The 11,543-nt window shown below is 44.8% G+C and overlaps 1 long non-coding RNA gene across 1 annotated transcript; it reads right to left on the bottom strand.

Moving 5' to 3' along the window:
- Positions 1-10,163: 10,163 nt before the first annotated feature.
- LOC116529755 lies at positions 10,164-11,543 on the bottom strand. Its single transcript, XR_004259654.1, has 2 exons — positions 11,195-11,543; positions 10,164-10,393 (listed from the first exon to the last, which is right to left on the bottom strand). It is a non-coding gene; the product is annotated as an uncharacterized LOC116529755 (long non-coding RNA).

The raw sequence follows: 11,543 nt of genomic DNA, 5'->3' as shown, positions 1-11,543 counted from the left end.
CTATGGCCCTATGGAGAATGAACCCTATTAATAAGACATGTTGCTGTTGGGAAAGACAGAGCCAATGATGCCCTCGTTCCAGGGAAACAGAACACGCTCAGCGTGACGCAGCACTCCCTGAACTTTCCAGTTACATCACCCGATAGCTGAGATCAGAAGCAATTTTAGAAGATGCATTCAACATACGAATGCCCTCTTCGGCCACCCTGGTTCAGGACGGTCAAAGTCTGGTCAAAAACACACTTTGACCTGAGGTTTGCTTCTTTGTCTTTAAGACTCATCAAGAGCACTGGGTTATTTTGGCACACTGGGCTTGTTATCAGGTCACTAAGTATAGAAATGTTTATCTGGGTGGTTTTAGATCCAATATGAAAGACTGAAAATCACCTGAGTCCCCAAATATATTTTCCATTCCGTTTAAAGCTCACAACCTTCTAGGTCCACCCAATTCTTCTTTATGGCAACAGTTAATTATTAATCTTCCCTTACTTTTAGGTTCTAATTTAAGAGTGCATTAATAGATTGCTCACTCGGTAGTTTGCCAGAATCCTGGTAGGACAAATTTGTTAGCATGTGATGGCTAGAAGCATGGACAGGGAGGCAGACTGACCTGGGACTGGGCCTAGGCTCTACCACTTGCCAGCTGTGTGACCTCAGGCAAGTTACACACCCTCTCTGAGTCTCTATTCCTTCTCTATAATGCGGAAATGTCTCATAAAGTATGACAATGTAAAGCATAGAGCAAAGCAAGTAATAAGCATTCAATAAAGAGTAGGTTTTTGTTGTTGTTTTTTTTTTTTTTGAGATGGAGTTTTGCTCTTGTCGCCCAGGCTGGAGTGCAGTGGTGAGATCTCGGCTCACTGCAACCTCTGCCTCCTGGGTTCAGGCAATTCTCCTCCCTCAGCCTCCTGAGTAGCTGGGATTACAGGCACCCACCACAATACCCAGCTAATTTTTGTATTTTTAGTATGGACGGTGTTTCACCATGTTGGCCAGGCTGGTCTTGAACTCCTGACCTCAGGCGATCCACACGCCTCAGGCTTCCAAAGTGCTGGGATTACAGGCATGAGCCACTGTACCCTACCAAGAGTGGGTATTTTTTTCTTAATTATTTATTATACAACTTATTTATTGAGGGTTTAATAAGTGCTAGGCATTGCAAACCTAACAACAGAAAAACATACAGTTTTGGAACTCATGGACCTTACATACTGGGAGCTGGGGAGACTAAAAATAAATAAGTATAAATATACTTTTCACGTCGGTTAAAAAGTAATAGCAAAGAAAAAAGTAGGAAAGGCGACACAGGGTGATAGACATAAGAAGGGGTTCCTACCCTTTTTCAGTTTCTTTGACAAGATGACATTTAAACAGGGAACAAGAAAAGGTAAGGGAAGAAGCCACGTGGACATTTGAGGGAATTCCATTCCAGGCACAGGAAATTGCATGTGCAAAGGTCCTGAGGCAGGAGTGTGCTTGATGTGTTCAAGGAAGTATAAGGAAGAAAGTGGGCTGGGTGCGGTGGCTGACACCTGTAATCCCAGCACTTTGGGAGGCTGAGACCAGTGAATCATGAGGTCAGGAGATCGAGACCGTTCTGACTAACAGGGTGAAACCCCATCTCTACTAAAAATACAAAAAATTAGCCAGGCATGGTGGCATGCGCCTGTAGTCCCAGCTACTCGGGAGGCTGAGGCAGGAGAATTGCCTGAGCCCAGGAGGCAGAGGTTGCAGTGAGCCTCCATTGAACTTCAACTTGGGCGACAGAGCAAGACTCCGTCTCGGGAAAAAAAAAAAAAAAAGAGGAAGAAAGTGCAGCTAGCGTGGAGAAGCTAAGTGGCAGAGTGGTAGGAGGCGAGGTCAGGGAGGCGGCGGGGAGCAGCCAGAACACTACAGAGCCTTGTGGACCATGGTGAGGACTTGGTTTTTACTGCAGATGAGAGAGGGAGCCTTTGCCAGGTCCTGAGCCTAGGAGGATCATGATATGACAATGTTTCAAATGTCCATATCTGTCATGTGAATGGTAGACTATAGAGGAGGAGGCAGGGAAGTGGGAAACCAGTTAGTAAGCGAATGCGGTCGTCCCCACAAAACGTGACGGGGGTTTGGACTAGAATGGTCATAACTAAGAAATGAGAAGAGGTCATATTCTGTATATATTTTAATGAAAGAGCCAGCAAGATTTGCAGGCAGATCAAGTGTGGGGCATGAGAAACAGGAAAGATTGAAAACAACTCCAGGGTTTTGGCCTGAGTGGCAGGGAGAATGGAGTTGCTATTTACCAAGGTGATGATCAGGGAGACATGGCAGAGCCGGCGACATGCAGAGAGAACGGCAGAGAAAGCAGCAACCTGGGTTGAATATACTAAGTTTGCAATGCCTATTAAGTAAGAGAAGATGCCAAGCCAGCAGCTTGATCCACTGGTCTAGAGTTTAGAGAGATGTCAAGGTCTGAGACAAAACTGTGAGACTTGTCATCGTTAGAGCTATTCACCAATTTTGCTTCTTTTTTTTTTTCTTTTTCTTTTGAGGCAGAGTCTTGCTCTTGTTGTCCAGGCTGGAGTGCAGTGGTGCCATCTCAGCTCACTGCAACGTCTGCCTCCCAGATTCAAGGGACTGTCCTGCCTCAGCCTCCCGAGCACCTGGGATTACAGGCGCCTGTCACCACACCCAGCTAATTTTTGTATTTTTTTTTTTTTTGAGGCAGAGTTTCACTCTTGTTACCCAGGCTGGAGTGCAATGGCGCGATCTTGGCTCACCGCAACCTCCTCCTCCTGGGTTCAGGCAATTCTCCTGCCTCAGCCTCCTGAGTAGCTGGGATTACAGGCACGCGCCACCATGCCCAGCTGAATTTTTGTATTTTTAGTAGAGACGGGGTTTCACCATGTTGAACAGGATGGTCTCGATCTCTTGACCTCGTGATGCAACCGCCTCCGCCTCCCAAAGTGCTGGGATTACAGGCATGAGCCACCGCGCTCAGCCAATTTTTGTATTTTTAGTAGAGACAGGGTTTCGCCATGTCTCAAACTCCTGACCTCAGTCAATCCACCCACTTTGGGTTCCCAAAGTGCTGGGATTACAGGCGTGAGCCACCGTTCACTCCTTCCCTTATGGTAGGACCATCCTGTCTGCCCCCTTAAAGTTAGGCAGAGGCATGTGACTTGCCATAGCCAATGAAATGAAGCTGGAAGTGACTGTCTCATCTCAGGCAGGATCCTTAAGCTTTAAGAGTATGATTCACCATGTCCCGGAGCGACCAAGATGAACAGATACCCCTGCTGATTCATGACGGACATTTTACAGTGAAAGAGAAACATCTTTGTTGTTCTAAATCACTGAGATTTGAGGGTAGTTTGCAGAAAAATCTAGCCTATTGTGTATGAGTCCTAAAGATAGGAATGTATTTAAATGCATGGAACTGGATGAGATCCCCTTCAGCATGAGTGTTAATAACAGAAAGGACTGAGCCCTGAGCGTTTCAGTTCTCAACACTGAAAGGTAAGGAAGAAAGGGAAATTGCCAGGGAAGGAGATTGCTATGAAATGAATGCTTGTGTCCCTGCAAGTTCATATGCTGACAACATAATCCCCAATGTGATGGAATTAGGAGGTGGGCCTTTGGGAGGTGATTAGATCACAAGGGTGGACCCCTTATGAATGGGATCAATGCCCTTATAAAAACAGGCTCCAGGCTGGGTGCGGTGGCTCACGCCTGTAATCCCAGCACTTTGGGAGGCCGAGGCAGGCAGATCATGAGGTCAAGAGATCGAGACCATCCTAGTCAATATGGTGAAACCCTGTCTCTACTAAAAATACAAAAAAAAAAAAAAAAAAAAAAAAATTAGCTGGGCATGGTGGCACACGCCTGTAGTCCCAGCTGCTAGGGAGGCTGAAGCAGGAGAATTGCTTGAACCCAGGAGGCAAGGGTTGCGGTGAGCCGAGATTGTGCCATTGCACTCCAGCCTGGGCGACAAGAGCAAAACTCTGTCTCAAAAAAATATAAATAAAAACAGGCTCCAGAGGCAGGTGCAGTGACTCATGTTTGTAATCCCAGCACTTTGGGAAGCTGAGGTAGGAGGATCACTTGAGGCCAAAAGTTCGAGACCAGCCTGGGCAGCATAGGGACATTTGTCTCTACAAAAAATACAATACAATACAAAAAATGCAATACAATACAATACAACACAACACAACACAACAATTAGCCAGGTGTGGTGGCGTGCACCTGTAGTCCCAGCTACTTGGGAGGCTGAGGCAGGTGGATCGCTTGAGCTCAGAAGGTCGAAGCTGCAGTGAGCTGTGATCAGGCCACTGCACTTCAGCTTGGCAGACAGAATCTCTGTCAAAATGAGAGAGAGAGAGAGGCTCCAGAACCCTGCCTCACAATAGAAGGCGCTGTCTATGAGGAACTAGACACCAAGTCTTCCAGTGTCTTGATCTGGGACATCCAGCCTCCAGTGAGAAATAAACTTCTGTTGCTTATCAGCTACCCTGTTTATGGCATTTTGTTACAGAAGCCTGAACAGACTAAGACAGACACTGAGGAGTTGCTAAGGAAAAGTGAGAGGTCAAGTGAAAAAGTTGGCTCAAGAAGGAGGAAGGGACTGGGCGTGGTGGCTCACACCAGTAATCCCAGCACTTTGGGAGGACGAGGCGGGTGGATCACTCAAGGTCAGGACATGAGCCACTGTGCCCGGCCCATGTCATCTTAGGGAATCAGGATAAGCCGGCACAAACTTCCCGGAATAGGGCTGGTGAGTGACAGTGGAAAAGCAATCCAGCAAAGCACCAATTGCCCATCGAATCTTACGTAGATGTGATCCACATCACTTCTCATATTTCTATCGGCAAAGCAGTTCTCATGCCAAGCCTGACTTGAATGACTCCAACTCAAACTCTTCTTCCAGGGAGGACAAACAAGCAGCCACTGGTAAACAGTAACACAGCTTACCAAAGAAACCTCCCCTGCTCTTCCCAGAAAGAGTTCAGCACTGTTTTGGGCACCTCTAGGACTTCTGCATGGCTCTGTGATAACAGAGGATATTACCAATGTTTACATCACTATCACCCCAACTACGCCAGGGACACACTTTGAGGATGAGGACTACAAGAAAAGGTAGTCACTTACACGGTGCCAGGAACACAGCAGATGCACTGTTGAATTAAATAAGGTTGGTTGGATTGATGAGGACTGGATGAATGCAAAAGGATTACATGGATTGGATTGGACTGGATTGGAGTTAAACACAGTATCTGGGCTGGACGTGATGGCTCACAATTGTAATCCCCAGCACTTGGGGAGGCCGAGGCAGACAGATCACTTGAGACCAGGAGTTCGAGACCAGCCTGGCCAATGTGGCAAAACCCTGTTTCTACTAAAAATACAAAAAGTAGCCAGGCACGGTGGCACATGCCTGTAACCCCAGCTTCTCAGGAGGCTGAGGCGGAAGTATTGCTTGAGCCCAGGAGGCAGAGGTTGCAGTGAGCTGAGATTGTGCCACCGCACTCCAGCCTGGGCAACAGAGAGAGACTCCATCTCAAAGAAAAAAAAATCAGAGTATCTGAATCCCTCTGTTGGCATGCTATGTGAATAAATAAGCCTGGATAGAATATAGCATAAGGCAAAATTAGTCTAGATAGGACTTTGAATATAGAGATCTGCTTGTCCAGTGATGATGCTTTATTGATGAGAAACTTAAAGCCCGGGTAATGTGGTGGCTGGTCTGACAGCACATGCAGCTGGTAAAGAACCAGGTCTCCATTTCCCTGATTTCATTTCTCTTTGCTCACTAGGCTGCAATCTCCACCTCCCTGGTTTAAGCAATTCCCCTGTCTCAGCCTCCTGAGTAGCTGGGACTACAGGCGTGTGCCACCATGCCCAGCTAATTTTTGTATTTTTAGTAGAGACAGGGTTTCACCATGTTGATCAAGATGGTCTCGATCTCTTGACCTCGTGATCCACCCGCCTTGGCCTCCCAAAGTGCTGGGATTATAGGCGTGAGTCACCACGCCCGGCCAAGTTTACCATTTTAAAAGTTTCAGTCCTATCAAGATATAGAATGTCAAAATAACCCCAGAAAGTCTTCTCATGCCGCTTCCCAGAGTCAATCCCCTGTCCCCTGCCTCCAACACTGGAGGCATCAATTGTTCTGATTTATTTTTTCTTCTTAGTTTAGCTTGTTCTGGAATTTCATATAAATACAATCATACAGTCTGTGTTCTTTTGTGTGAGGCTTATTTCATTCAGCATAATTTTAAAAAATTTATCCATGTTGGCCAGGCATGGTGGCTCACACCTGTAATCCTAGCACTTTGGGAGGCCAAGGTGGGCGGATCACGAGATCAAGAGATCAAGACCATCCTGGCCAACATAGTGAAACCCCGTCTCTACTAAAATACAAAAAAATTAGCTGGGCGTGGTGGCAAGCGCCTGTAATCCCAGCTACGCGGGAGGCTGAGGCAGGAGAATTGCTTGAACCCAGGAGGTGGGGGTTACAGTGAGCCGAGATCACGCCACTGCACTCCAGCCTGGCGCTTGGTGACGGAGTGAGACTCTGTCTTAAAAGAAAAATGTATCCATGTTGTTGTGTGTATCAGTACTTCATTCCTTTTTATTGCTGGCTAGTATTCTACTGTATGTGTATACCACAGCTTGTTTATCCATTCTTGTGTTGCTGAACACTTGGGCCCACTTCCAGTTTAGGGTTAGGATAAATAAAGCTGCTATAAACATTTCCATACAAGTCATTTTTTTGGACATATGTTTTCGTTTTTCTTGGGTAAAGACCCGAGGAGTAGAGTTGCGGGGTCGTAGGGTCGGATTGTGTTTAATTTTATGGGAAACTGCCAGACCATCTTCCAAAGTGGTTATAGTCTTTTATACTCCCGCCAACACTGTATGGGAATGTCTGCTTTCTCTTTCTGCGCTGTAGTTTTATCTCTCATTCGCTCCTTAAGATGCATCCTTTTGAGAGCTGAGCTTTATGTGGGGGTTTTCTATTCAACTCCCACTTTGGATGGGCCTGAGACTTCATTTCCTTCTTCTGTGCCCTGAGTGTCAATCACACTCAGTGCTACAGTTCACTGTGATTGAGAAAATACCCTTATGATAAAAGCCAGTTTCAGGAATATACCTCCTAGGATTCCTGTTTTTATTTCATTTTGGCATTTGCAAATTCTTCACGTGTTTGCCGGATCTTCAGAATGTTAAAAATATATAATTATTCATAATTTTTAGTTGTTTTCCATGAAAGAGTCATTCAGGAAATCTAGTCTGCCATGCTATCATAATGGGAAGTCTGCAGAATATACTTTTAAAAAGTAGATCAGGCCGGGCGCAGTTGCCCATGCCTGTAATCCCAGCACTTTGGGAGGCCGAGGTGGGTGGATCACTTGAGGCCAGGAGTTTGAGACCAGTCTGACCAACATGGCGAAACCAATCTCTACTAAAATACAAAAATCAGCAAGGCATGGTGGTGGGCACCTGTAATCCCAGTTACTCGGGAGCCTGAAGCAGGAGAATCACCTGAACCTGGAAGATGGAGGTTGCAGCTGAGATCACTCCACTGCACTCCAGCCTGGGCAACAGAGCAAGACTCCTTCTCAAAAAAAAAAAAAAGTAGATCACATCATCTCATACTTTTGATTAAAGTTTTCTGATGGTTTCATCTAGCACTTAGAACAAAACCTCAGCTTTCTATTTTGACCTTTATGATATGACTTACACTTACTTCCAGGTCATCCTAAAACTCTTGCTGCGTTCTTCTTGCTGACCCTCAAACTCACTCACCTTCTTTCCATCTTGGGGCAATAATTCCTCCATGAAGCTGCCGCTGTTTTTCATCTTTAATGCCTCAGAGAGACTTGTATTGACTTTGCCACCAAAAGTAGAGCTCCCCCAATACCACTGCTTATCCCAATAGTCTGTATTCTCAGAGCTTTATGACCGTGAGAAATTGTGTTATTATTTGCCTATTTATTTGCTTGTTGTCTGTCTTGCTCTCTAAGAGAACGTAAATTCTGTGAGAGCAGACTTTGTGTTTCTTTCATTTCACTGCTACCCCAGTACCTAAAACTGCACTTGTAACTTAGAAGGGACTCAATGAACAGTTGTTAAATGAATGAAAGAATGAATGAATTCTGTAGGGATTAACCTTGCACACATATATAATCTATATTTATGAACTGTAAGTGTAGTCATGCCTCAATATGTAAATATTAAATTTTTATTTTAAAGAATAAATTGCTCTATGTTTATTTCTCCTTTACATGGTATTATTGGAATTCTTAAAGAATTTATATGTGTATAGGCATACCTCGAAGACATTACAGGCTCAGTTCCAGACTTTGTAATAAAGATATCACAATAAAAGGAATATTGCAATAAAGCCAGAGTCACACAAATATTTTTCTTTTCCAATGCATACAAGAGTTCGTTTACACTATACTGCAGTGTATTAACTGTGTAATAGTATTATGTTTAAAAAAAACCAATGTATATACTTTAATAATGCTTTGTTGCTAGAAAAAATTCTGGCACAGAGAAATGAAATGAGTGCATGCTGTTGGAAAAATAGCATTGATCAGCTTTCTCAGCGCATCTTTGCCACAATCCTTCCATTTGTAAAAAGTGCAGTATCGGCCAGGTGCAGTGGCTCACACCTGTAATCTCAGCACTTTGGGAGGATGAGGCGGGTGGATCCTGAGGTCAAGAGATCGAGACCATCCTGGCCGACATGGTGAAACCCCGTCTCTAATAAAAATACAAAAATTAGCTGGGCGTGGTGGCATGCGCCTATAGTCCCAGCTACTTGGAAGGTTGAGACAGGAGAATTGCTTGAACCCAGAAGGTAGAGGTTATGGTGAGCTGAGATGGTGCTGCTGCACCCCAGCCCAGTGACAAAGCGAGAATCCACCTCAAAAAAAAAGTGCAGTATCTCCAAAGCACAATAAAGCGAAATGCAATAAAATGAGGTATGACTGCATATTACCTATACATTTCAGAAGTAATATTAAGTATTTATTTTAAAAGGAGACGCTGGTTTTCAAAGGATTGAGAACCACTGTCCTAAGTGCTGATGACTTTCTATCCTCTAAGCACCAACCCCTATTTGTCTGACATTCTACTGGACAGCCTGTTCTCTGATATGGCATGGCATTCTAAGTTCAACCCCTCAAAAACAAAACACATCCTCTGACTCCACAAAACTTCCTCCTTGTGCTTGGCTCCCAGGTGTTGTGCTTTTGCTTACTGTCCCCATGCATTTAATCAGTTGTCAAATATTATCTTTCCACGTGCTGGACACTACTTGCAATTGTCTATCCCTTTAATTCCCCATTACCATGCTATAGTTTAGATGCTCATCATCTTGTCCCTGGCACCTTGCAACATTCTCCTCTGGGGTCTTCTGCTACCCTTATACCCCCTTTATTTACGTACTATCTAAATAGCATTTATAGTAGGTATATCAAATAACACACAGCCTGTTGGATTTCTCAGTCTCCGGTCACATGAGCCAATCCCCTAATAAATCTCCTCTCATCTCTCTCTCTCTCTCTCTCTCTCTCTCTCTTTCATCTTGATATATATCCATCCATCTATTTATCTCCTTCTGGTTCCATCTCCTGGAAAGACCATTAGTAATATAGATTTTGTTACCAGAAATGATACTAAAGGAACAGATTTTTTTTTTTTTTTTGAAATGGAGTTTTGCTCTTGTTGCCCAGGCTGGAGTGCAGTGGCACAATCTCGGCTCACCGCAACCTCCACCTCCTGGATTCAAGCTATTCTCCTGCCTCAGCCTCCTGAGTTGCTAGGATTACAGGCATATGCCACCACACCTGGCTAATTTTGTATTTTTAGTAGAGACGGGGTTTCTCCATGTTGGTAAGCCTGGTCTCGAACTCCCGACCTCTGGTGATCCTCCTGCCTTGGCCTCCCAGAGTGCTGGGATTACAGGTGTGGGCTGCTGTGCCCGGCCGAGGAATAGAATTTTAAGGATAAGTTTCCTTAATTGGTTTTGGGGTTTCTGAAAGTGCTTCTTTAATTGATTAGACCTAACAATGCTAGGAACTCTACTTCTAGTAGTACAGAGGCCACTGATAGCCCTTGGCGTGAACTGTTTTAGAGACAGCAAAACAAATGCATTTGATATTTGTAATTTGCTACTTATAAGAGGAAAGAATTTAATGACTCTATACATAATATTCTCAAACATTTGTGGAAAACCAAGGAATATAATGATGTTTGTTGGTTGCTCCTGGTGTCGCTGGATAGAGTGATGAAGGAAATGGTTGAGCTCCAGATGGGATTTCCTGGTTCCCACTCCACATAAGCGACTTGGGAGTTTCTAGGTGTGTCCTCAGTCAGAGTCATCTCTCCTGTAACTACAGGTCTGAAATTGCCAAAAAGCAAACACAAACTGTCATCACATGACTGGCTGAATTGAAGGAAAGCTGAACTCTCAGCCTCACGGACTAGTATTAAAGTGAGGACATTGGTTAGGAAACAGTGGAATTCTGCAACTTGTGATGAAAACGTGTAGGAAGACCCTGATGAACCTGATGAGTCTCACTGGCCAGAAGTGACCTCCCCATTTCCACTCCCACCCTCAGAGGCAGCGATGTCCCCACCCACAGTGGTATCAACCTTTCTGCTCTGTCGGAGGGGATTAACTGGAGACAGTAGTGCCTTCCCATGAGGCAGCAGCCATACAAGATAATCCCGATTCTCCTCAGGACCCAACCCCACCACCCTTTTTTGCTTCTAGAACTATAACTAGACTCAAGTCCCATCAGGATCCTACAGGCAAGATACCAAGTGTGAGTCATGAGGAGGTGTGCTATACCCTAAAAGAGCTACTTGAGTTTTCCAGTCTATAAAGCAGAAATATCTGGAACATGTGTGAGAATGGATATGAAGGGTGTGGGATAATGGTGAAGGGAACCCACAGTTGGGTCAGGCTGAAACGTATTGAAATGGGCAGAGATTCTGCGTGTAATGTTGCAGCTCAGGGGTTAGAAAGGTGCTAACAGTTTGGCTGAAACATGGATCAAAAGACGTCCCATCAACAGCAAGTTAGAAATGGCTGGTGTCCTGTGGCTTACTGCAGAGGAAGGGATTCAGGGCTTGAGAATGCTAGAGTGAATTTGCCACGTGAAACCTCACCCACACTAGGAGGGCCCAGAAGACATACCTTTCACCCATGCCTTGAGAAACAGATTTGTAAGGAGAGCCCCTGAATCCCTGAAGAGCTCTGTGGCTGCTCTTCTCTATTGGCCGTACTATACATACAGTGGGAACCACAGTCACTGAACTGAAAAACACAAAAGCAATGGTAGGCCCCACCTCCCAACACTATTGCATTGGAGATGAAGCTTCCAACACATGCTTTTAGGGGGACATTCAAACCTCAGCACAGGCTTAATGGAATTACTGCATATCTGCCATGGGCAGAGTAATTGAAGCTTGGAAAAACCCCCAAAAACCTACAATCCCTACTTAGTGTTGTGAAGCTCACAATCTTGTGAGAAAATGATGGCATC

This window comes from Sapajus apella, unplaced genomic scaffold (genome assembly GCF_009761245.1).
Source record: "Sapajus apella isolate SASKATOON/1434 unplaced genomic scaffold, GSC_monkey_1.0 scaffold63, whole genome shotgun sequence".
Taxonomy (NCBI): domain Eukaryota; kingdom Metazoa; phylum Chordata; class Mammalia; order Primates; family Cebidae; genus Sapajus; species Sapajus apella.
The sequence above is the reverse complement of the archived record's forward strand: the minus strand, read 5'-3'. Positions and strand labels throughout refer to the sequence as shown.